The 26,774-nt window shown below is 39.3% G+C and overlaps 1 protein-coding gene across 7 annotated transcripts in view; it reads right to left on the reverse strand.

The window, feature by feature from the left end:
• Nucleotides 1-26,774, reverse strand: part of ANKS1B (ankyrin repeat and sterile alpha motif domain containing 1B) — a 1,300,027-nt gene that overhangs the window by 1,238,186 nt on the left and 35,067 nt on the right. The window lies entirely within an intron of this gene.

Consider the following 26,774-nt stretch of genomic DNA (forward strand, 5'->3'; position numbering starts at 1 on the left):
ATTACCTTGGGCAGTATGGCCATTTTCACAATATTGATTCTTCCTATCCATGAGCATGGTATGTTCTTCCATTTATTTGTGTCTTCTTTTATTTCACTGAGCAGTGGTTTGTAGTTCTCCTTAAAGAGGTCCTTTACATCCCTTGTAAGTTGGATTCCTAGGTATTTTATTCTCTTTGAAGCTATTGTGAATGGGAGTTCACTCATGATTTGGCTCTCTGTTTGTCACTGGTGTATAAGAATGCTTGTGATTTTTGCACATTGATTTTGTATCCTGAGACTTCGGATCACATGGTATTTCTATATATTTCTAGTTTTTTGAGGAACCTCCGTACTGTTCTCCATAGTAGCTCTACTAATTTACATTCCCACCAACAGCATACAAATATTCCCTTTTCTCTACATCTTCTCCAGCATTCATTATTGCCTGTCTTTTGGAGGTAAGCCATTGTAACTGGGGTGAAATGATATCTCCTTGTAGTTTTGATTTGCATTTCTCTGATGATCAGTGATGTTGAACATCTTTTCTCATGCCTGTTTGCCATCTGTATGTCTTCTTTTGATAAATGTTTATTCAAATATTTGCCAATATTTTAATTGAATTATTAGATTTTTTCCCACAGAGTTGTTTGAGTTCCTTATATATTCTGGTTATTAATCCCTTGTCAGATGGATAGTTTGCAAATACTTTCTCTCATTCTGTGGGCTGTCTATTCACTTTATTGTTTCCTTTGCTGTGCAGAAGCTTTTTAACTTAATGTGATCCCATTAGTCCATTTTTGCTTTGGTTGCCTGTGCTTGTGAGGTATTACTCAAGAAATCTTTGCCTAGTCCAACGTTCTGAAGAGTTTCTACAAAATTTTCTTGTACTAATTTCATAGTCTGGGGTCTTAAAGTCTTTAAACTATTTTGATTTGATTTTTGTATATGGCAAGAGATTGGGGTCTAGTTTCATTCTTGTGCATATGGATATCAGTTTTCCCAGCACCATTTACTGAAGAGACTGTCTTTTCCCTAATGTATGTTCTGGCACCTTTGTCAAAAATGAGTTCACTGTAGGTGTGTGGATTTGTTTCTGGGTTCTCTATTCTGTTCCATTGGTCTGTGTCTGTTTTCATGCCACTACTATGCTGTGTTGGTCACTATAGCTCTGTAGTATAATGTGAATTCAGAGAATGTGACTCCTCTGGTTTTGTTCACTTTGCTTGGGATGGCTTTGTCTATTTTGGGTCCTTTGTGGTTCCATATAAATTTTAGGATTTTGTTTCTGTGAAGAATATCACTGGTATTTTGATAGGGATTACACTATATCTGTAGACTCCTTTGGGTAGTATGGACATTTTGACAATACTGATTCTTCCAATCCATAAACATGAAATATTTTTCCATTTTTCCATGTCCTCTTCAATTTCTTGCATCAGTGTTACATAGTTTTCACTGTAGAGATCTTTCACATCTTTGGTTAAGTTTATTCCTGGGTATATTTTTATGAGATTACTTTCATGATTTCTTTTTAAGACTGTTCACCATGGCATATAGAAACACTACTGATTTTTTATGTTGGTTTTGTATCCTGCAACTTTACTGAACGTGTTTATCAGTTCTAATAGTCTTTTGGTGGGGTCTTTAGTTTTTTCTAAATATAAGACAGTATCATCTGCAAACAAGGATAATTTTACTTCTTCCTTTCCAATTCGGATGTTCTTTCTTTCTCTTGTCTGATTGCTTAGCTGGGACTTCCAGTACTATGTTGAATAATAGTAGTGAAAGTAAGTATTTTTGTCTTGTTCTAGATTTTACAGGAAACGTTTTCCATTTTTCCCCATTCAGTAAGAATAGTAAGATAGTAGCTGTGGGTCTGTTGTATATTGCTTTTACTGTGGTGAAGTATGTTCCTTCTATACCCAGTGTTTTGAGGGTTTTATCATGAAGGGATGTTGAATTTTATCAAATGCTTTCTCAATATCAAATGAAATGATCATACAGTTTTTGTCCTTCATTCTGTTGATATGATGTATCACATTGATTGATCTGTGCATGTTGAACCATCCTTGCATTCCTGGAATAAATCCCACTTGGTCATGATGAATGATCTTTTTGATGTGTTGTTAGATTTGGCTTGCTAGTGTTTTGTTGAGGATTTCTGCATCAGTGTTCATCAGTAACACTGGCCTGCAGTTTTCTTTTTTTGATGTATCTTTGTCTGGTTTTGGTATCAAGGTAATACTGACCTTGTAGAATGAGCCTGGAAGGAGAAACTACTTCCATTTTTCAGAAGAGTTTGAATAGAGCTGGTATTAATTTTTCTTTAAATGTTTGGTAAAATTTAGCAGTGAAGCCATTGGATCCTGGGCTTGTCTTTGCTCGGAGACTTTTTAGTACAGCTCAATCTGGTCAGTTGTTATTGGTCTGTTCAAGTTTTGGATTTCTTCATGGTTAAATCTTGGTAGGGTATGTGACTAAGAATTTATCCATTTCTTTTAGCTATTCCAATTTATTGGTATATAGCTGCTCACACTAGTCTCTAATGATCTTTTGAATTTCTGCAGTATAAGTCATAATGTCTGTTTTTTTAATCTCTGATTTTACTTGGATCTTCTCTATTTTTCTTATTCTGGGTGAAGGTTTGCCAATTTTGTTTATCTTTCGAAAACCAACTTGGTGAAAAAGATTAAATTCAGTAGGTCTTAAATACTTTCATACTTTAGGAGATTAATACAAAAAGAAAAAAAAGACACAGATTCTTCAAACATCTCACAATGAAGAGATGATAAACATTAATTTTGTATATAAAGGAGGGAGGAGATATGTACATAAATGCTTGTCTAAGTATAGAATCTCTACAGAAGGATAAGTGAAAACTGAAAAGAATGATTGCCTTTGGGTCAGAGGACTGGGGAACTGGTGATCTGAGATAAGAGCACTTAATTTTCATTACATACTATTTCCCACTGTTGGAATATTTGAATGTATATACAGTCCTTTCTATTCCAATAAATAAAAAAAAATTAAAATAAAAAGCATAAACCATATACACAAATCATTTTACAAAACAAAGTTACACGTAAGAGATATAAACTACACTTGATATTCAAAGGATAGAAAGATCCTATTCGCCTAGAGAAGCAGAGTAAGTTATCAATAAGGCGGTGGTTCATGAGATGGACTTTAAATGATGGGTAGAATAGATATATAACAAAAATCATTCCAGGGAAGAGAACACCTGTGTATAGTCACAAAGTTGGGAAGGGATGGGGTGTGTTTAGAAAAGTGATAGTTTAGAAGCTTAGGCTGCATATAAGGATGTGTTCTTTATCTATACATATCTGACCAAAAAAAAAAAAACTATATGGTTAGCTTCTTAAACAACACACATTTACCACCTCACACTTCTTGTGGTCAGGAGTCTGAATTAGCTAGGTCCTCTAGTCAGGATCTCACAGGCTGAAATCAAAATGTCCACCAAGACTATGATTTCCTCTTAAGCATAGGGCTCTCTTTTAAGATCACTGGTTGCTGACCTAATTCATTTCCTTGCAGTTGTAAGACAGACACTCCACCATTTTCTTGCTGTCGGCCAGGAGCCACTCTCAACTTCCAGATGTCACCAGCAATTCCCCGCCTAGTGGTCCCCTCAATAGGCCCTCTAATGCTCCCAAGATTTGAATCTTTCTAACTTCAGGGAAAACCCAATCCCTTTTAAAGGCTCACTTGATTAGATCAGGCCCACCCAGATAATGGCCCTCTTAACTCACTTAAAGTCAACTGATTAGTGACCTAATCATAAGTGACTCTACAGGATGTGTACCCTATTATTAGTCCATTCTCACATTGCTATAAGGAAATACCTGACACTGGGTAATTTATAAAGAAAAGAAGTTTAATTGACTCACCATTCCGCATGGCTGGGAAGGCCTCAGGAAACTTTACAATCGTGGCAGAAGGCACCTCTTCACAGGGCAGCAGGAGAAAAAATGAGTGCAAGCAGGGGAAATGCCAGATGTTTATAAAATGATCAGATTTTGTGAGACTCACTATCATGAGAACAGCATGGGAGAAATCGCCCCCATGATCCGATTACCTCCACCTGGTCCTGCCCTTGATGCATGGGGATTATGAGGATACAATCCAAGGTGAGATTTGGGTGGGGACGTGGAGCCAAACCATATCAGGTGAGAATCTTGGGAGTCATCCTAGAATTCTGCCAAGCACAGCTGGTAACAGAAGATGAGAATAAAAGTTCTCAAAAGCTAAGCCAAAATTAAATAGTTTTCCATCCCATATTTCTGTCCCCAAACGTTATGCTACTTGTAAAATACAAGGGATAATTAGGCCAGGCACGGTGGCTCACATCTGTAATCCCAACACTTTGGGAGGTCAAGATGGGAGGATCACTTGAGGCCAGGAGTTCGAGACCAGCCTGGCCAATATGGAGAGACCCCACCGCTTAAAAAAAAATGCATAATTACAGTTGCAACTGAGGAACCTACCATATTTGGTAATTGTCTACTCTTTGGCTATTGGTGGTACTCATTTATTATAAGGCCTATGTTACTGACTGGGAATACCTACTTCTCCATTCACAGTCTTTTATTCAATATAAACCATTCCTACCTCTGATTGCTGTATTCTTGGCTGCCTTGTCTGTTACTGTTAGATTAAGATTTAACTTATTAAGGTCCTCCTCACTCCACAAAGACCTAGCCTCTTTGTTGCTTTTTTTTCCATCTATTTTCAGGCATTACTTTTGTGACCTTGCATAAATTCACACTACAAAAGTGTAAGTATTCAATGGTTATATAGCTTCCACTTTTTTTGCAGTTTTATAACCTTATTTGATGTATTCAATGATCAGTAGTTAGTTCTCATCTACACTGAATGATTACAGATTTTTTTAAGTGGAAACGGGTATCAAAGTATAGAGCTTGCTTGAGAACCTTCATCCTCATTATGTTTTCTGGACAACCATGCATGGATACAATATGGGACATCCCTTAACCTTAGGCCCAGTCAGCTTTGTTGAACCTGGTATCAATGCGCACATCTGGAGTTCCTATCTCCTTCATCATGGCAAATTTCTGGATCTGAGTGCCCCAGGAGCATGCTTCTTGAAGCCCACTCACAGATGTGCTTCTGAATGTTGATGGTGTATTCTTGGATCACCACCCCCATTGACAGCAGGAGAGCCCTTCTTCTTGCCACCCTTCTCTGTGGGAGTCATTCTACCAGGCCAAAGTTGGAAAGTAATCTCCATTTTAACTATCCAAGAAAGAAGAATAACAAACAGCACAGCTTTGGTATAAGCAAAATGTCAATTCTACAGCCACATGGACAACCCATAATTAATATTTCTACAATGTTGAATATGATTATTTAGGAACACAAGTCTCAGAGTTAGAAATATCCACTTCTCCTTTGATTTGGCAGCTTATGTTCTTCTCATAGACAAAAATTAAAAGCCCTTGCTAATTTTGCCTGCTCATTTGGGAGAAAATGTTATGCTGATAGACAAAGAAGTAGAACACGATGAAAAGAAGGCCTCCTTATACAGTTGCTAGTCTCTCCTGACAACGTGGCATACGGTTCCAAATCTTTAAACGACTATCATATTGCTATACTGATTTAACAAGGTGATCTGTATTCTTCCAGATTAAATACATGTAGAGCACTAGGATACCTTCTTCTGAGAAAAGGGGTATGTATTTTCCTTCTTTGATATTAGTTTTATAGCATAACAGTGAAGCTTACAAGTACCAACTGAGTTTCTACTAAGTGTAACACACCATCTAGTAGGTGGGTGATGGTAGCAAACAGAAGATACATGATAAATGAGACAAGAATCCTGCCCTCAAGTTATCTATAATAAGTGAAAAAAAAATCCTGAGGGCAGAATCAACCCAATTGTCCTTTCTCTTTGGATGTCAGGTGGGCTCTGAACACGATCCTCATAATCCCCAATTCCCAGTTTCCATGCACCATTGTGATCCCTCCCCTTGAGTATGGGCAGGACCTGCGGCTTGTTTATAGTCAAAAGAATAAGCGAAGGTGACACGACAGATGTGATACATGTACATGACTATGTGATTATGTTACATAAATCTGTCATATCCATTTTGTTGGAGTCTCCGTCTTTTACTGGCTTTGAGGAAGCAAGTGGTCATACGGCCAGAAACTGCAGGGCAATTCTAGTTGCTGAAGCTGGCCCTGGACTGATAGCCAGCAAGAAATTGAAACCCTCAGTCCTGCAACCACAGGAATTAAATTCTGCCAACAGCCCAAGTGAGCTTGAAAGTATCTCCTTCCCTAGTTGAGCCTCAGTTGAGAACTAACTATTGGCAAATATGTTGATTGAAGCTTTGTGAGACCTTGAGCAGAGGATTCAAGTCAGCTATACCCTATCTCCTGGCCCCAGAAACTATGAGACAACAAATACATGTTGCTTTAAGTCACTAAGTTTATGGTAATATTGTTATACAACAATAGATGACTAACGCACCTTTCTTCTTATATTATTCAAGTTGCTAACATATCATAAGAGGTAAACTGAAGTATTCTAAACATCCAATCACCACTGGTGACATGAAATCCCCAGCCTACATGCTAGAGAAAACCAGAGTTGGTCACACAGTCACACTCTTTTGTAAGATTCAAGTGGCAATTTGCCACCAATATTGCCAAAATAGCCAGTATGGCGCCCGATTAACAGATCAAAAACTAAAGAGCAGCTGCTAATTCCTGCCTTGTACATTCTCAGAGAGTAAGGACCTTCCATTTCCCAACTAAATGCTCAGAATGAGCCATCAGGCCTGTTAGATAAAAAGGAGAAATTTGAAGGATCAAGAGGCCCTGCAGAGGCTGGTAGAGAGGGCAAGCTTAAGGTGTAGAAGAAAACTGCCATTCCCATTTAATCCAAAAAAGTAAAAATATATGCCTCCTATTTTCTTTCAGATCTAATAACCACCTTTTCTTAAACAACAGCTTAGTTGGGGGCCTGCATTCATTATAAACAAACCAGAGTAGGCTTATATACCATCTGAAGGTTCTTTTCTAAAAAAATTTCTTTTGAGACAGGGTCTTGCTCTGTCACCTAGACTGGAGTGCAGTGGCACAGTCATAACTCACTGCAACCTTGACCTACTGGGCTCAAGGAATCCTTCTGTCTCAGCCCCCGAGCATCTAGCACTACAGGTGGCTGTGACCACAGCCAGGTACTTTTCTATTTTTTGTAGAGGTGGGATCTCACTGTGTTTCCCAGGCTGGTCTCAAACTCCTGGGCTCAAGCAATCCTCCCACCTCAGCCTCCCAAAGTGCTGCGATTACAGTTGTGAGCCACCATGAGCAGCTAATTTTTATTTTTTCTTTTTTGTAGAGACAGGGGTCTCACTATGCTGACCAGGATAGTCTTGAACTCCTGGGCTCAAGTGATCCTCCTGCTCCAGGCTTCAAAAGTTCTGGGATTACAAGTGTGAGCCACCCTGCCCGGCCACCTGAAGGTTCTTTCCATCATTCTTCCAGAAGTCTCATCATCACAGGTTCATTGTAGTATAAATATTTTCACACAGGGAATGAAGGTGATGTATTAGCATGACCTTATCAGGATCAAGGTAACTAAAAACAAATGACAAGATTTCTCTTTTTATTATTCAACATTGAGAAGCAGAAAAGTGCTCAACTGCTACTGTATTTATTTAATGCTCACTTTTTAAAGAGTAAATTCAGTTAGTTACGTGTTGTAAAATGTGGGATAAGACATAATCCTAGAGTAACGAAATTTTCTCCTTTGTAAAAGGAGATTCACTATAATTTTTCATGTAAAGGGAACATGAAACCAATAACCTAGTTCCCAAAGGGCAGCTAATAAAATTAAGTTTGCACATTTAAGAGAAAGTTATTTTAATTTCCTTTAATTGTATACAATTTTAAAAAGACTCTTTGCTAATCATTAACAGTTAAGATGTACTTTCATTGACAATTTAGGTAGACAAAATATTCACTGTTGTCTGACAAAATCATTCCTATAACAGTAAATGCATAAGCACATTTCCAAAAATTGCAAGAAATAACAGCCAAATAATTGGAAAGAATACACATTTACTCTAAGTAAAGCTTGATTATACGTCCAGAGATGAGCATGCAAAGTGTAGCCTAATCTATACTCCCACAATGCCTCAAGGTATCTCTGAGTGCCCTGTTTGTGAACATCTGGGTCAGCTCTATGGCTGACACAACAATGTCCTAAATAGGGCATGACAAAAAATGAAATGTACAATAATGTAAAGCAGTATAACCTCCAGATACAATATGGCACTAAATGTAACAATGTTAAAAAGCAGCAATATAGAAGCCAATAATAAAACAAAACAAAAACATTTCTGGGGATTTCAGGGGGAAAAAAGACTAGGCAGAGTAAATGAAAGACAATCTGTAGGTTACCTCTATTCTCTCCTGTCAGGGCCAAGATTCACATCCTGGTCTCTCCCCTGCTAATACCTGATGAATCAAACTGATGAACATACAGCCAATCAACAAAGCCCAAAAAAAAGATACTTAAAATAAATACCTGAAAAGATTGATCCCACATTACATCTTACTTAACGCTTCCAACTTGCTATAAGAAAGATACTAAGATATGCAAAGTTGAAAGTGATTCTAATTCCACACTAACAATTTAAATGCCTTGTAAGAGAAAGAATATTGGGGCGGAGCAAGATGGCCGAATAGGAACAGCTCCAGTCTCCAACTCCCAGCGCAAGCGACACAGAAGACCGGTGATTTCTGCATTTTCAACTGAGGTACTGGGGTCGTCTCACTAGGGAGTGCCGGACAATCGGTGCTGGTCAGCTGCTGCAGCCTGACCAGCGAGAGCTGAAGCAGGGCGAGGCATCGCCTCACCTGGAAGCGCAAGGGGGAAGGGGATCCGTTTTCCTAGCCAGGGGAACTGAGACACACAACACCTGGAAAATCGGGTAACTCCCACCCCAATACTGCGCTGTAAGCATACAGGCACACCAGGAGAATATATCCCAATCCTGGCCGGGAGGGTCCCACGCCCACGAAGCCTCCCTCACTGCTAACACAGCAGTCTGCCGCGATCTATCCGCAAGGCAGCAGCGAGGCTGGGGGAGGGGCGCCCGCCATTGCTGAGGCTTAAGTAGGTAAACAAAGCCGCTGGGAAGCTCGAACTGGGTGGAGCTCACAGCAGCTCAAGGAAGCCTGCCTGTCTCTGTAGTCTCCACCTCTGGGGACAGCGCACAGCTGAAGACCAACAGGGGAAGTAGCGGGAGCCGGTGCAGACGCGAACGACTCTGTCTGACAGCTTTGGGGAGAGCCGTGGATCTCCCAACGCGGAGGTTGAGATCTGAGAACGGACAGACTGCCTGCTCAGGTGTGTCTCTGACCCCTGAGTAGCCTAGCTGGGGGAAATCCCCCACTAGGGGCAGTCTGACACCCCACACCTCACAGGGTGGAGTACACCCCTGAGAGGAAACTTCCAAAGGAAGAATCAGACAGGTACACTCGCTGTTCAGCAATATTCTATCTTCGGCAACCTCTGCTGCTGTTACCCAGGCAAACAGGGTCTGGAGTGGACCTCAAGCAATCTCCAACAGACCAACAGACAGTCCTTCTGACTGTCAGAAGGAAAACTATCAAACAGGAAGGACACCTATACCAAAACCCCATCAGTACGTCACCACCATCAAAGACCAGAGACAGATAAAACCACAAAGATGGGGAAGAAGCAGGGCAGAAAAGCTGGAAATTCAAAAAATAAGAGCGCATCTCCCCCTGCGAAGGAGCGCAGCCCATCGCCAGCAACGGGTCAAAGCTGGTCAGAGAATGACTTGGACGAGAGGAGAGAAGAAGGCTTCAGTCCATCAAACTTCTCAGAGCTAAAGGAGGAATTACGTACCCAGCGCAAAGAAACTAAAAATCTTGAAAAAAGAGTGGAAGAATTGACAGCTAGACTAATTAATGCAGAGAAGATCATAAACGAAATGACAGAGATGAAAACCATGACACGAGAAATACGTGACAAATGCACAAGCTTCAGTAACCGACTCGATCAACTGGAAGAAAGAGTATCAGCGATTGAAGATCAAATGAATGAAATGAAGCGAGAAGAGAAACCAAAAGAAAAAAGAAGAAAAAGAAATGAGCAAAGCCTGCAAGAAGTATGGGATTACGTAAAAAGACCAAATCTACGTCTGATTGGGGTGCCTGAAAGTGAGGGGGAAAATGGAACCAAGTTGGAAAACACTCTTCAGGATATCATCCAGGAGAACTTCCCCAACCTAGTAGGGCAGGACAACATTCAAATTCAGGAAATACAGAGAACGCCACAAAGATACTCCTCCAGAAGAGCAACTCCAAGACACATCATTGCCAGATTCACCAAAGTTGAAATGAAGGAAAAAATCTTAAGGGCAGCCAGAGAGAAAGGTCGGGTAACCCACAAAGGGAAGCCCATCAGAATAACAGCAGATCTCTCGGCAGAAACCCTACAAGCCAGAAGAGAGTGGGGGCCAATATTCAACGTTCTTAAAGAAAAGAATTTTAAACCTAGAATTTCATATCCAGCCAAACTAAGTTTCATAAGTGAAGGAGAAATAAAATCCTTTACAGATAAGCAAATGCTTAGAGATTTTATCACCACCAGGCCTGCCTTACAAGAGACCCTGAAGGAAGCCCTAAACATGGAAACGAACAACCGGTACCAGCCATCGCAAAAACATGCCAAAATGTAAAGACCATCGAGGCTAGGAAGAAACTGCATCGACTAACAAGCAAAATAACCAGTTAATATCATAATGGCAGGATCAAGTTCACACATAACAATATTAACCTTAAATGTTAATGGACTAAATGCTCCAATTAAAAGACACAGACTGGCAAACTGGATAAAGAGTCAAGACCCATCAGTCTGCTGTATTCAGGAGACCCATCTCACATGCAGAGACATACATAGGCTCAAAATAAAGGGATGGAGGAAGATCTACCAAGCAAATGGAGAACAAAAAAAAGCAGGGGTTGCAATCCTTGTCTCTGATAAAACAGACTTTAAACCATCAAAGATCAAAAGAGACAAAGAAGGCCATTACATAATGGTAAAGGGATCAATTCAACAGGAAGAGCTAACTCTCCTAAATATATATGCACCCAATACAGGAGCACCCAGATTCATAAAGCAAGTCCTTAGAGACTTACAAAGAGACTTAGACTCCCATACAATAATAATGGGAGACTTCAACACTCCGCTGTCAACATTAGACAGATCAACGAGACAGAAAGTTAACAAGGATATCCAGGAATTGAACTCATCTCTGCACCAAGCGGACCTAATAGACATCTATAGAACTCTCCACCCCAAATCAACAGAATATACATTCTTCTCAGCACCACATCGCACTTATTCCAAAATTGACCACATAATTGGAAGTAAAGCACTCCTCAGCAAATGTAAAAGAACAGAAATTATAACAAACTGTCTCTCAGACCACAGTGCAATCAAACTAGAACTCAGGACTAAGAAACTCAATCAAAACCACTCAACTACATGGAAACTGAACAACCTGCTCCTGAATGACTACTGGGTACGTAACGAAATGAAAGCGGAAATAAAGATGTTCTTTGAAACCAATGAGAACAAAGATACAACATACCAGAATCTCTGGGACACATTTAAAGCAGTGTGTAGAGGGAAATTTTTAGCACTAAATGCCCACAAGAGAAAGCAGGAAAGATCTAAAATTGACACTCTAACATCACAATTAAAAGAACTAGAGAGGCAAGAGCAAACACATTCAAAAGCTAGCAGAAGGCAAGAAATAACTAAGATCAGAGCCGAACTGAAGGAGATAGAGACACAAAAAACCCTCCAAAAAATCAATGAATCCAGGAGTTGGTTTTTTGAAAAGATCAACAAAATTGACAGACCGCTAGCAAGGCTAATAAAGAAGAAAAGAGAGAGGAATCAAATAGATGCAATAAAAAATGATAAAGGGGATATCACCACGGACCCCACAGAAATACAAACTACCATCAGAGAATACTATAAACGCCTCTACGCAAATCAACTAGAAAATCTAGAAGAAATGGATAAATTCCTGGACACTTACACTCTCCCAAGGCTAAACCAGGAAGAAGTTGAATCCCTGAATAGACCAATAGTAGGCTCTGAAATTGAGGCAACAATTAACAGCCTACCCACCAAAAAAAGTCCAGGACCAGATGGATTCACAGCTGAATTCTACCAGAGGTACAAGGAGGAGCTGGTACCATTCCTTCTGAAACTATTCCAATCAATAGAAAAAGAGGGAATCCTCCCTAACTCATTTTATGAGGCCAACATCATCCTGATACCAAAGCCTGGCAGAGACACATCAAAAAAAGAGAATTTTAGACCAATATCCCTGATGAACATTGATGCAAAAATTCTCAATAAAATACTGGCAAACCGGATTCAGCAGCACATCAAAAAGCTTATCCACCATGATCAAGTGGGCTTCATCCCTGGGATGCAAGGCTGGTTCAACATTCGCAAATCAATAAAAGTAATCCAGCATATAAACAGAACCAAAGACAAGAACCACATGATTGTCTCAATAGATGCAGAAAAGGCTTTTGACAAAATTCAACAGCCCTTCATGCTAAAAACGCTCAATAAATTCGGTATTGATGGAACGTACCTCAAAATAATAAGAGCTATTTATGACAAACCCACAGCTAATATCATACTGAATGGGCAAAAACTGGAAAAATTCCCTTTGAAAACTGGCACAAGACAGGGATGCCCTCTCTCACCACTCCTATTCAACATAGTGTTGGAAGTTCTGGCTAGGGCAATCAGGCAAGAGAAAGAAATCAAGGGTATCCAGTTAGGAAAAGAAGAAGTCAAATTGTCCCTGTTTGCAGATGACATGATTGTATATTTAGAAAACCCCATCGTCTCAGCCCAAAATCTCCTTAAGCTGATAAGCAACTTCAGCAAAGTCTCAGGATACAAAATTAATGTGCAAAAATCACAAGCATTCTTATACACCAGTAACAGACAAGCAGAGAGCCAAATCAGGAATGAACTTCCATTCACAATTGCTTCAAAGAGAATAAAATACCTAGGAATCCAGCTTACAAGGGATGTAAAGGACCTCTTCAAGGAGAACTACAAACCACTGCTCAGTGAAATAAAAGAGGACACAAACAAATGGAAGAACATACCATGCTCATGGATAGGAAGAATCAATATCATGAAAATGGCCATACTCCCCAAGGTTATTTATAGATTCAATGCCATCCCCATCAAGCTACCAATGAGTTTCTTCACAGAATTGGAAAAAACTGCTTTAAAGTTCATATGGAACCAAAAAAGAGCCCGCATTGCCAAGACAATCCTAAGTCAAAAGAATAAAGCTGGAGGCGTCACGCTACCTGACTTCAAACTATACTACAAGGCTACAGTAACCAAAACAGCATGGTACTGGTACCAAAACAGAGATATAGATCAATGGAACAGAACAGAGTCCTCAGAAATAATACCACACATCTACAGCCATCTGATCTTTGACAAACCTGAGAGAAACAAGAAATGGGGAAAGGATTCCCTATTTAATAAATGGTGCTGGGAAAATTGGCTAGCCATAAGTAGAAAGCTGAAACTGGATCCTTTCCTTACCCCTTATACGAAGATTAATTCAAGATGGATTAGAGACTTAAATGTTAGACCTAATACCATAAAAACCCTTGAAGAAAATCTAGGTAGTACCATTCAGGACATAGGCATGGGTAAGGACTTCATGTCTAAAACACCAAAAGCAACGGCAGCAAAAGCAAAAATTGACAAATGGGATCTAATTAAACTAAAGAGCTTTTGCACAGCAAAAGAAACTACCATCAGAGTGAACAGGCAACCTACAGAATGGGAGAAAATTTTTGCAACCTACTCATCTGACAAAGGGCTAATATCCAGAATCTACAAATAACTCAAACAAATATACGAGAAAAAAACAAACAACCCCATCAAAAAGTGGGGAAAGGATATGAACAGACATTTCTCAAAAGAAGATATTCATACAGCCAACAGACACATGAAAAAATGCTCATCATCACTCGCCATCAGAGAAATGCAAATCAAAACCACAATGAGATACCATCTCACACCAGTTAGAATGGCAATCATTAAGAAGTCAGGAAACAACAGGTGTTGGAGAGGATGTGGAGAAATAGGAACACTTTTACACTGTTGGTGGGATTGTAAACTAGTTCAACCATTATGGAAAACAGTATGGCAATTCCTCAAGGATCTAGAACTAGATGTACCATATGACCCAGCCATCCCACTACTGGGTATATACCCAAAGGATTATAAATTATTCTACTACAAAGACACATGTACACGTATGTTTATTGCGGCACTATTCACAATAGCAAAGACTTGGAATCAACCCAAATGTCCATCTGTGACAGACTGGATTAAGAAAATGTGGCACATATACACCATGGAATACTATGCAGCCATAAAAAAGGATGAGTTTGCGTCCTTTGTAGGGACATGGATGCAGCTGGAAACCATCATTCTTAGCAAACTATCACAAGAACAGAAAACCAAACACCGCATGTTCTCACTCATAGGTGGGAACTGAACAATGAGATCACTTGGACTCGGGAAGGGGAACATCACGCACAGGGGCCTATCATGGGAAGGGGGGAGGGGGGAGGAGGGAGGGCTTGCATTGGGGAGTTATACAAGATATAAATGATGAATTGATGGGTGCTGACGAGTTGATGGGTGCAGCACACCAACATGGCATAAGTATACATATGTAACAAACCTGCACGTTATGCACATGTACCCTAGAACTTAAAGTATAATAAAAAAAAAAAAAATTAAAGAGCATTAAACATTTAAAAAAAAAAAAAATTTGTTATTGTGCCTCATTCTGAGCTTCTGTAAAACCATAGCTCCTAGGCACTTAGTCTGTTAGTGTAAATCATGGTGAATGGTGAATAGCTGTCTATTCCTCAGTCTCTTTCTTGATTTGAAACAGGTCTGTAATACTGACACACGCTTGATGTTACCGCTTTTCAATAGAGACATGGCTCATATTCTGTCAAAATTACATTTCTAGTTACTAATTGTTTTCCTTTTCCTGCAATTCTCTGATAGATTTTGTGTGTAATAGAATTTGTGAGAATATTCAATATGCAATAAATTCTAACTGCTGTTTCAGTAAAAAAAAAAAAAAAAAAGAGAAAGAATATTCACACATAATAATACAAAGCAAAGCATGAGATGGGTCATGAGAAGGTACGAGTGGGATCAGAGCTTAGAGGGTGAAAGATGACTTCTAGCTAAGACAAGGAAGGGCATCACAGAGGAAGGGGTGTTTAAGTTAGATTTTAAAAGATACAGTTTGAAAATATAGAATATGGTAGCCTTCATTTCAACAAAAAGCAGCAGCATATGCTTTCATAACTGCAATGAAATATTATGTACATAATTACTGAATGTCCCTCTTCCTCAACAGATGTCAAGTTCCGAGAGGGCTGAGACTATCACTTTTTCAATGGTCTCCTTAGTACCTAGAATATCTGGTATGTCGTAGATGTTCAACAAATATTTATTAAAGGAATAAATAAACAGAGGCAGGAATACAGAGGACAAATCGCTCAATTTGCCTAGTAAATATAGAAGACAGGGACACGAAGAACAAAAGATCACTTAAGGTGAAATGACAGAAGACCTTGAAAAGTCAAACTGAGAAATGTTTATTTGGTTGGAAATAAGGAGTCACTGAAGATCTTTATGGAATGTAGTGACATTATTAGATCTGTGTTTTCGAAAGTATATCTAAAAGCAATGTATACGGCAGACTACAAAAAAGAGACAATGAAGGCAGTCAAGAGATCATTATAGGAGTCTAGATCAAAGATAACGAGGACCTGAAGTAGAATAAAGGCAGTGGGAACAGAAAGTTAAAAAAAATAATAATCACAGTGATGCTAAACAGATAAAATCAATAGAACAATCAGTTAGTTATCCATTCCACAAACATCTTTTGAGCACCTACTACATATCTACCAGACACTGCCAGGAGTTTGAAGACAGGAAAAACAAAATAAGCTGTAGTCCTTCACCTCAGAGTTGAGAGTCAATCTGTCATCTCCATAAGAAAAACTGATTGAAAACTGATCTTCTAGCTAAGATAAGGAAAGGCATCATAGAGGAAGGAGTATTTAAGTTGAATTTTATTTTATTTTACTATACTTTATGTTCTAGGGTACATGTGCACAACGTGCAGGTTTGTTACGTATGTATACATGTGCCATGTTGGTGTGCTTGCACCCATTAACTCATCATTCACATTAGGTATATCTCCTAATGCTATCCCTCCCCACTCCCCTGTCCACCACCCTACAACAGGCCCCAGTGTGTGATGTTCCCCTTTCTGTGTCCAGGTGTTCTCATTGTTCAATTCCCACCTATGAGTGAGAATACGCACTGTTTGGTTTTTGGTTCTTATGATAGTCTGCTGAGAACGATGGTTTCCAGCTGGATCCATGTCCCTACAAAGGACATGAACTCATCCTTTTTTATGACTGCATAGTATTCCATGGTGTATATGTGCCACATTTTCTTAATCCAGTCTGTCACTGATGGACATTTGGGTTGGTTCCAAGTCTCTGCTATTGTGAATAGTGCCGCTATAAACACATGTGTGCATATGTCTTTATAGCAGCATGATTTATAATCCTTTGGGTATATACCCAGTAATGGGATGGCTGAGTCAAATGGTATTTCTAGTTCTAGATCCTTGAGGAATCGCCACACTGTCTTCCACAATGGGTGAACTAGTTTACAGTCCCAAGAACAGTGTAAAAGTGTTCCTATTTGTCCACATCCTCTCCAGCACCTGTTGTTCCCTGACTTTTTAATGATTGCCATTCTAACTGGTGTGAGATGATATCTCATTGTGGTTTTGATTTGCATTTCTCTGATGGCTAGTGATGATGAGCATTTTTTCATGTGTCTGTTGGCTGCATAAATATCTCTCAGGCCATAGTGCAATCAAACTAGAACTCAGGACTAAGAAACTCAATCAAAACGCCTCAACTACATGGAAACTGAACAACCTGCTCCTGAATGACTACTGGGTACATAACGAAATGAAGGCAGAAATAAACATGTTCTTTGAAACCAATGAGAACAAACACACAACATACTAGAATGTCTGGGACACATTTAAAGCAGTGTGTAGAGGAAAATTTATAGTACTAAATGCCCACAAGAGAAAGCAGGAAAGATCTAAACTTGACACCCTAACATCACAATTAAAATAACTAGAGAAACAAGAGCGAACACATCCAACGGCTAGCAGAAGGCAAGAAATAACTAAGATCAGAGCAGAACTGAAGGAGGTAGAGACACAAAAAACCCTTCAACAAATCAATGAATCCAGGAGCCGGTTTTTTGAAAAGATCAACAAAACTGATAGACCGCTAGCAAGACTAATAATGAAGAAAAGAGAGAAGAATCAAATAGATGTAATAAAAAATGATAAAGGGGATATCAACACCGATCCCACAGAAATACAAACTACCATCACAGAATACTATAAACACCTCTACACAAATATACTAGAAAACCTAGAAGAAACAGATAAATTCCTGGACACATACACTCTCCCCAAGACTAAACCAGGAAGAAGTTGAATCTCTGAATAGACCAATAATAGGCTCTGAAATTGAGGCAATAAATAATAGTCTACCAACCAAAAAAAAAGTCCAGGACCAGACAGATTCACAGCTGAATTCTACCAGAGGTACAAGGAGGAGCTGGTACCACTCCTTCTGAAACTACTCCAATCAACAGAAAAAGAGGGAATCATCCCTAACTCATTTTATGAGGCCAACATCATCCTGATACCAAAACCTGGCAGAGACACAACAAAAAAAGAGAATTTTAGACTAATATCCCTGATGAACATCGATGCAAAAATCCTCAATAAAATACTGGAAAACCAAATCTAGCAGCACATCAAAAAGCTTATCCACCATGATCAAGTGGGCTTCACACCTGGGATGCAAGGCTGGTTTGATATATGCAAATCAATAAACATAATCCAGCATATAAACAGAATCAAAGACAAAAATCACATGATTATCTCAATAGATGCAGAAAAGGCCTTCGACAAAATTCAACAGTGCCTCATACTAAAAACTCTCCATAAATTCGGTTTTGATGGAACGTATCTCAAAATAATAAGAGCTATTTATGACAAACCCACAGCTAATATCATACTGAATAGGCAAAAACTAGAAGTATTCCCTTTGAAAACTGGCACAAGACGATGATGCCCTCTCTCACCACTCCTATTCCACATAGTGTTGGAAGTTCTGGCTAGGGCAATCAGGCAGGAGAAAGAAATAAAGGGTATTCAATTAGGAAAAGAGGAAGTCAAATTGTACCTGTCTGCCGATCAAGTGATTGTATATTTAGAAAACCCCGTCGTCTCAGCCCAAAATCTCCTTAAGCTGATAAGCAACTTCAGCAAAGTCTCAGGATATAAAATCAATGTGCAAAAATCACAAGCATTCTTATACACCAATAACAGACAAACAGAGAGCCAAATCATGAGTGAACTCCCATTCATAATTGCTTCAAAGAGAATAAAATACCTAGGAATCCAACTTACAAGGGATGTGAAGGACCTCTTCAAGAACTACAAACCACTGTTCAACAAAATAAAAGAGGACACAAACAAATGGAAGAACATTCCATGCTCACGGATAGAAACAATCAATATCGTGAAAATGGCCATACTGCCCAAAGTAATTTATAGATTCAATGCCATCCCCATTAAGCTACCAATGACTTTCTTCACAGAATTGGAAAAAACTACTTTAAAGTTCATATGGAACCAAAAAAGAGCCCGCATTGCCAAGACAACCCTAAGCCAAAAGAACAAAGCTGGAGGCATCACGCTACCTGACTTCAAACTATACTACAAGGCTACAGTAACCAAAACAGCATGCTACTGGTACCAAAACAGAGATATAGACCAATGGAACAGAACAGAGCCCTCAGAAATAATACCACACATCTACCACAACCATCTGATCTTTGACAAAGCTGACAAAAACAAGAAATGGGGAAAGGATTCCCTATTTAATGAATGGTGCTGGGAAAATTGGCTAGCCATAAGTAGAAAGCTGAAACTGGATCCCTTCCTTACACCTTATACAAAAATTAATTCAAGATGAATTAGAGACTTAAATATTAGACCTAAAACCATAAAAACCCTAGAAGAAATCCTAGGCAATACCATTCAGGACACAGGCATGGGCAAGGACTTCATGTCTAAAACACCAAAAGCAATGGCAACAAAAGCAAAAATTAACAAATGGGATCTAGTTAAACTAAAGAGCTTCTGCATAGCAAAAGAAACTACCATTAGAGTGAACAGGCAACCTACAGAATGGGAGAAACTTTTTGCAATCTGCTCATCTGACGAAGGGCTAATATTCAGAACCTACAAAGGACTCAAACAAATTTACAAGAAAAAAAACAACCCCATCAAAAAGTGGGCAAAGGATATGAACAGACACTTCTCAAAAAAAAACATTTATGCAATCTTAAGTTGAATTTTAAAAGACAGTTTGAAAATGTAGAATATAGTAGACTTTATTTCAGCCCTTTCAGAATAATACAATAAATGAAGAAAGGGAGAAGTCAATGCCTCTCTTAATTTTTGAGAACAGGAAACTAAGAGGATGGCATCAGCATGCAGAGAATGGAAGAATAAAACAGAAGAAGGTGGACAGGGAGGAGGGTATGGACAGATTCTGACACATTGGCTTTGTGTGGAATATGCAAGTGAAAATGTTCGTGAATTAGTCGCAAATTCAGAACTGGAGGACAGAGCAGAGATTAGGGCTTATGATTTGAACGGCATCTAGCATAAATATGAGAGCTGAAGTTGAGAGCAGACAAGGTAAGAAAGGGTGAAACATGTAGAACCTTGGAGATGATCCATATTTAACGAGATGAGAGAAGGCAAAGGGAAGAATTAAGAGAAAATTATCAGAAAATCAAACCAAGCCAAACCACGAAAGAGGAGAGCAGTCAGAGGCAGAAGGATCATCAAGACAACAATAAATGTTTCCAGAAGCATGGACCATCAACAGTATTATTTGCAACAGCAAAATCATGGAAAATTAGGACTTACAAAAAGGCCACTGGATTTGGGAATAAAAGAAATGTATTATTGACACTTGAGAGAGCAGCAGAGTGATAAGGGAAAACAGTTTGCAAGGAGTTAAGGTATCGGGGAATGGTGAGGCAGTGGAGATAGCTGGAGCAGACTGCTCTCTTGAAGTCTGAAAATGAAGGAAAAGAAAATGGTAGAACAATAGTTTGAGAGATAACAGAAGGAAGAAAAAAATTTAGGCTGAGGAAAAATTATATAAGTATGTCTTTTGTTGGAGAAAACATGTACAAATTTTTTTTTAGAACAGGAAAGTGCAGAGATAGAAGATTCAGTAAAGGCATAAATCAAAGATTCATAAAACACTTGATGTATTCATTTAATAACTATTTACTGAGTGCCCACCATAAACTCAAAACTGAAGAATATACACTGGAGAACAAGCTAGGTATGATCCTGAGCTCATGGAGCATGTATATCTAAGCTTCCAGAGGAAAAGGAAGAATACAGTGGACAGGGTAGAATACTTTTATTCTACCCTGTTGTTGTAGAGCAGCCACAGAGTTTGGATGGAATTAATTCCACTGCTACAAAAAGAGGTTAACCTTAAGTAGTCTCAGAAATCAGCATCATCTTATCTGCCTTATCAGGGTATTTGATGTAGGAATGAGCACACAACCTAAGTTGGTCCTATCAGAACGAAACCCAGGACTTCGATTTAATGGAAAAGAAGACAATCCTGATGGACAAAATGTGCTGAGGTGAGGTCAGGAACTGCTGCATACATTTTGCTACCTGAAAGAAGCCCACTTGTGATGAAGGCAACATAGAGGAGGATAGAGCTGAGAGAATTATGGCTGTAAAAAATGAAATTTGGATCTAACCACATCTGAAACCCATCCTTTCTTTGGACTTTTCAGTTACATGATCCAATAAATCTCTTTCTTTGTTTAAGGCCATTTAAACAGAACTTCTTGATAATTTCAAGTAAAACCATCCTAATTACAAATTAGATCTCACTGTAGGCACAAGTAAAATGGTTAGAAAACTGGACAAAATAAGACCTGCCCAGTGCAGACACTAGAGATCTTTCTACTAGTATCTACTACCAGAAAGGATACTAGTGTCCTTTCTATACTCTTCTGACATTAGCTGTCTGTATTAGTCAGTTTTCATGCTGCTAATAAAGATATACATGACACTGGGTAATTTATAAAGGAAAGAGGTTTAACTGACTCTCAGCTCCACATGGCTGGGGAGGCCTCACAATCATGGCAGAAGGCAAAGAAGGAGCAAAGTCATGTCCTGCACGGCAGCAGGCAAGAGAAAACTTGTGTAAGAGAACTCCCCTTTATAAAACCATAAGATCTCGTGAGACTTATTCACTATCATGAGAACAGTATGGGAAAGACCCAGCCCCATGATTCAATTACCTCCCACCAGGTCCTTCCCACAACATGTGGGAATTACGGAAGCTACAATTCAAGATTTCAGTGGGGGACACAGTCGAACCATATCACTGTCCACGGTTCTAAGCTTCGAAACTACAAATACTTCTTTTTTTTTTTTTTAATACTTTGTCAAACCATATCACTGTCCATGGTTCTAAGCTTTGAAACTACAAATACTTCTCTTTTTTTTTTTTTTTTTTTTTTTTTTTTTTTACTATACTTTAAGTTCTGGGATACATGTGCAGAACATGCAGGTTTGTTACATAGGTATACATGTGTATAACCTACAAGTGTGAGAGAAATGAATGTCACATGTAATGTGGAGGAATGGGTGCTGGACTCGAAGGCAAAACACAAGACTTCCAGGCATGATGGGATTTCTTACAAGTTGCAGGACCTCTCCAAGATTCTTAATCTATGAGGACTTTATCACTAGGTTGTTCTGAGATTAAGAAGCACACTGAATCTGAAAAGTGTTGTAGTCCTTTGAGAATGATACCTAGAAATATTTTTGTTGGATATTATGAATGTTCAGAGGAGGCAAGAGATGCCTTCTTGCTAGGGATTGTTAGGGAAAAACTGGAGACATAGATAAGTGAAAAACTCAAGAAGAAGCTGGCCTTTAAGCTGACTGTGGCGACTGTGTAAGATTTAGACATGCTGAAATGGGGATAGGGTGGGAGAGGTAGCCAGATGAAGGAAGCCAAAGGCTGAGAAGCCAGCATCAACTTAGCAGCTAATTTTACTAAGCAATTATTATGTTCCAACCACTCTTCTAAGTGCCAGGGTTACAGCAGTGAAAAATTCAGCGGAGGTTCCTACCCTCAGGGGGTTTAAATTCAGTTGGGAAAGACAGACAATAAACATAGACAAAGATATGAAATGATTTCTGCTAAAGATAAGTGATGTGAAGGTGATATGCTATGGGGACTGGAGGGGAAACATTCCAGGTAAGGTAGTAAAGGCCATTCTGAGGTGACAACATTTAACCTGGGAAGACAGTGATGAAATACAGTGGAGCTGAGGAAGAGTATGCCAAAGGAAACACCAGGTGCAAAGGCCCTGAAGTAGGAACAAGCTTGGCATGTTTGTAAAACAACAACAACAACAAAAAAAAAAAAGCCAGTGTGGCTACAGCAAAGTGAACAAAAACAAAAGTAGTAAGAGATTAAGTCTGAGGTTATATCTAAGGAACAGTAAGGTGTCAGTTTAGATTGAAGTTGGTAGTAGTAGATGATACTTGAAAACAAATTTGGGCTAGAATTAGAAAATCTCAGACACCAAATTAAAGTGTATATATTTCATTTTTCAAAAGCAATTGTCTCACAATATCATGAGCCAGGTCTGCTAGGCAGGTCCTCAGGGATGCCCACAGATATTTCTCATAAATTAGGTGACTGTGGTGGAGGTCATGGGCACTTAATCCAGAGCACCAAGGCAGCAAGGCAAAGCAGCTACAAGACTGTTGGTGAAGTGGAACACAGACTGTCTGAGCAGAAAGTTCTCTAGCTCAGTTTCCCCTGTTGCAGGAAGAAATGAAGCCCAAAGAAGAAAACAGGCCTGGGAGGAGACAGAGTAGACATCATAACTGATGTTCACCAATACGTGGTTCTCTACACAAGAATGATAACGTGTCACTTTGGGACCAAAGCATTTAATTGCTGGTGTTTGGCTCCCCAAACGTGACATGGCAATCACTAGTTAATATGGAGGTGTTATAGACAGGTACAGTGTAGAATGCAGAGCCAACACCTGCAGGGAGGCTGCCGTGGAGAATCCCCCAGATTCACTCTGGTGGTGTCAACTCACTGAGAAATTGGAGGTTGTTTGTCATGGAAGGATAACCTAACCTTTACTGATTAATACAGGATATAGACAGAGTTTTTAAAAAGACTATAAAGACAAGTAGATATTCTTTCTCTGAGTGGGGAAAGGAGGAGGAGAGAATATGAGATACTACTCAATGTCTCTGACAGCATGCATTTTTTGCCCCAATTCTCCATTCTTCCCTAGATCAGTGGCCTTAATCATATATGTAAGCCTTGCACAAAATACCACAGACTGGGTGGCTTATTAAACAGAAATTTATTTTCTCACATTTCTGGAGGAAATCTGAGATCAGGGTGCCAGCATGGTAGAGTTCTAGCTTGCAGATGGCCACCTTCTCACTGTGTCCTCACATGACGAAGAGAGAAAGAGAGCAAGCTCTCTGGTGTCTCCTCCTATAAAAGCACTAAGTCCGTCATGAGGGCCCTACCCTCAAGACCTCATCTAAACCTAATTATATCTCAAAGGCCCCATCCCCAAATACCATCGCATTGGGGGTCAGGGCTTCAATATATGAAATTTTGGGCAGGGGACATGATTCCATCTATATCTAAGTGTTTTCTCCCACTCCTTGGTTTGCACTTTGGCCTTGTAATTTGCTTGGCTAACAGAATGAGCTGGAATTGACAGTACATGCCAGTTTCAAAGCCAAGCCTTAAAGAGCCCTTACATGTTAACTTTTTCCCTCCTGCACCTCTGCTATGGGCATAAGAAGAACATGGCACGGCTAGACCATTCCACAAAGGAGGACAGAAATACATGGAGTACTACCACCACAGCAAACAAATATTGCAACAATCCGCAACATGCAGAACCACAACCCACCAAGCCTACAGCAGTGCCACCTCGCTGGGCCCCACCAAGATCAGCAGATACATAAATGACAAATGATTAGGTTTTTAAGCCAGCAAGTTTGTAGTGGTTTGTTAGGAAGTACTACTGGGGCAGTAGGTAACTGATCTATATGATGACTATAGGAAAATGGCCAAGGAGGATATGTGGTTGTTTAGGAAGAGTCTTACACTAACAAAGTTGTCTAGGAAAACTAAGTTGGACTGCTCCAAAAGCTCCCTTCAAATCCTGTTTTCTTATTTACCTTTGCTGGTTCCCTGAAATAGGTCCTAAATTCAACTCTCATACTGGTCAGCAAGGTTTGTGAAGAAGACAAAAGGAGTGGGGAGGGGGATACAGAATCATAAAGTAATACAAAAAGAAAAACAGAAAAGAAAAATTCAGGAGAGAAAAATCAAGTGCAATACAAAACACCAAAGGAAATGAGATCTGAGGTCGCTATGTTTACTAAGAAGGCTAGTCATCACAAAGCCATTTTTGGACACCAGGGAGACAGAGGCATGGGAATTTAGGAAAAAAAACAAGTGGCAAGAAAATTGAGACAGTGAGTTTAGATCATTTAGTTTAGAAACTTAACAATGAAAAGAAGAAAAAATAGAGCAACAACTAGTGGAGCAGGAAATAGAATTCATTTCCTAATAGAGAAGACCAGCGCTATATTAGTTTTCTGTTGCCACATAACAAATTACTACGAACTTACTATCTCACAGTTTTGTAGGTCAGAAGTCTCGGTGAGCTCAGCTGGGTTCTCTGCTTCAAGTCTCACAAAGCCAACATCAAGGTGTCTACCAAAATGGTCTTATCTGGAAGTTCTAGAGAATAAGACCTCCAGGCACATTCAGGTGGTTGGCAGAATTCAGTTCCATACAGCAAATAGGACTGAGGCCCCCATTTCCTTGCTGGCTGTTGGATGGAGGTTGCTCTCAACTCCTAGATGCTGTTCTCCAGCCCCTGCATGTGCTCATCTCCATCTTCAAAGCCAGCAATGGTGCACTGGACCTTTCTCATATTTTGAATGTACCTGACTTGTTCTTCTAATAGCAGCTAGAAAAAAATCTGTTCAAAGGGCCCATATGACTGTATTAGACCCACCCAGATAATCTCCCCCACATTAAGGTCAACTGATTAGGAATCTCAATTATAACTCAAAACCCCTTGTGCTGCGTAACCTAACATAATTATGAAAGTAACAGCCATCATATTTACAGTCCTAGAAATTATGGCAGAAAATCTTGGAGGGTCATCTTAGGATTCTGCCTACCATATGTACACATTTAAAGTTAGAAAAAGATCCAAAAACGAAAAGACCTTGAAAAAGATTTTAAATAGAGCCTTGTATTACACAAATTACCTATAAATAGGAAGGAAAGAAATCAAGGAAAAAGTATGCCATCCTGGCCATAGCAAAAAAAGAAGGATGCCTTTTATTGGAGATTAGAAGAAAGAATTAAAGAAAAAAAAAGGAAAAAAGGCAGAGGCAAAAGACAGCTTTTATGCCAACTATTTACTTTGCCAAAATTAGTATCATTTTAATTTAGATACAAAGAAACATATTCTCATATTCTAGGTTCTTTGAAAAAGTTCCTCCAGATGGTTACATCTCCCTGGAGTGACAGCACCTAGCATAGCCTTGCACATATTGGGAATTCAATTAAACACTGCTGACCATCTGATTGAGAATTCAGAGTCTGGAGTAGCTGGCTCAATATAAACATATGGCTTAGTTCCCATCAAAGGAAAAATCAAGTCACTATTCTCCTCCCCAACATCGCACTTCCTTTGCAATGTAGGAGAAAACAGACATGAACTAATAAAAATAGACAATGTAACAGAGATTAGGAAACAGACAAACTGGAGAATACAAAATTTCTCTAATTTTACCATAAAATCAGAAATCTTCAGCTAAGGATCAATACTGTAAATATGTCCTTCTTAATTCAATTGAATTCAATCAGATCAATACTTTCTGAGCATGGCTTCAGGATACTTAAGATGGGGAAGATACAGTCTGAACCCAGCTGCTAAGGGCTGGGGGATAGGAGAAGTACACAAATGACTATAATGTGAGGTTGAGCTATATTAATTGTGGAACGCCAAATGAAGATAAGAAAACAAATAAAACCAATTTTAACCCTCTCAAGAACCATATGAAATATTTATACATGAGAAAAGGCCTCAGGCAGATCAAAAAATTATTTCAAGGTCATATACCAAGTATATCGTAGGGTATAAATTCAAATTCAAGACTGACTCCAAACTCAATCTCTCTCAAAAAAAGGGCAAATCACCTCTGGTTGGCTAGCTGGATGGGAGTTTGGAGGCTGGGGGAGGGAAACCAGGAACAGTTTCTAAGGGAAGCAGTTATTTCAGGTAGAACTTGGAAAGACATACACAGTTTTGAAAAGCTGAAATGGCAAAGAAGGAGAACATTTCCAGGAGGAACA

Source organism: Rhinopithecus roxellana, chromosome 10 (assembly GCF_007565055.1).
Source record: "Rhinopithecus roxellana isolate Shanxi Qingling chromosome 10, ASM756505v1, whole genome shotgun sequence".
Lineage (NCBI taxonomy): Eukaryota > Metazoa > Chordata > Mammalia > Primates > Cercopithecidae > Rhinopithecus > Rhinopithecus roxellana.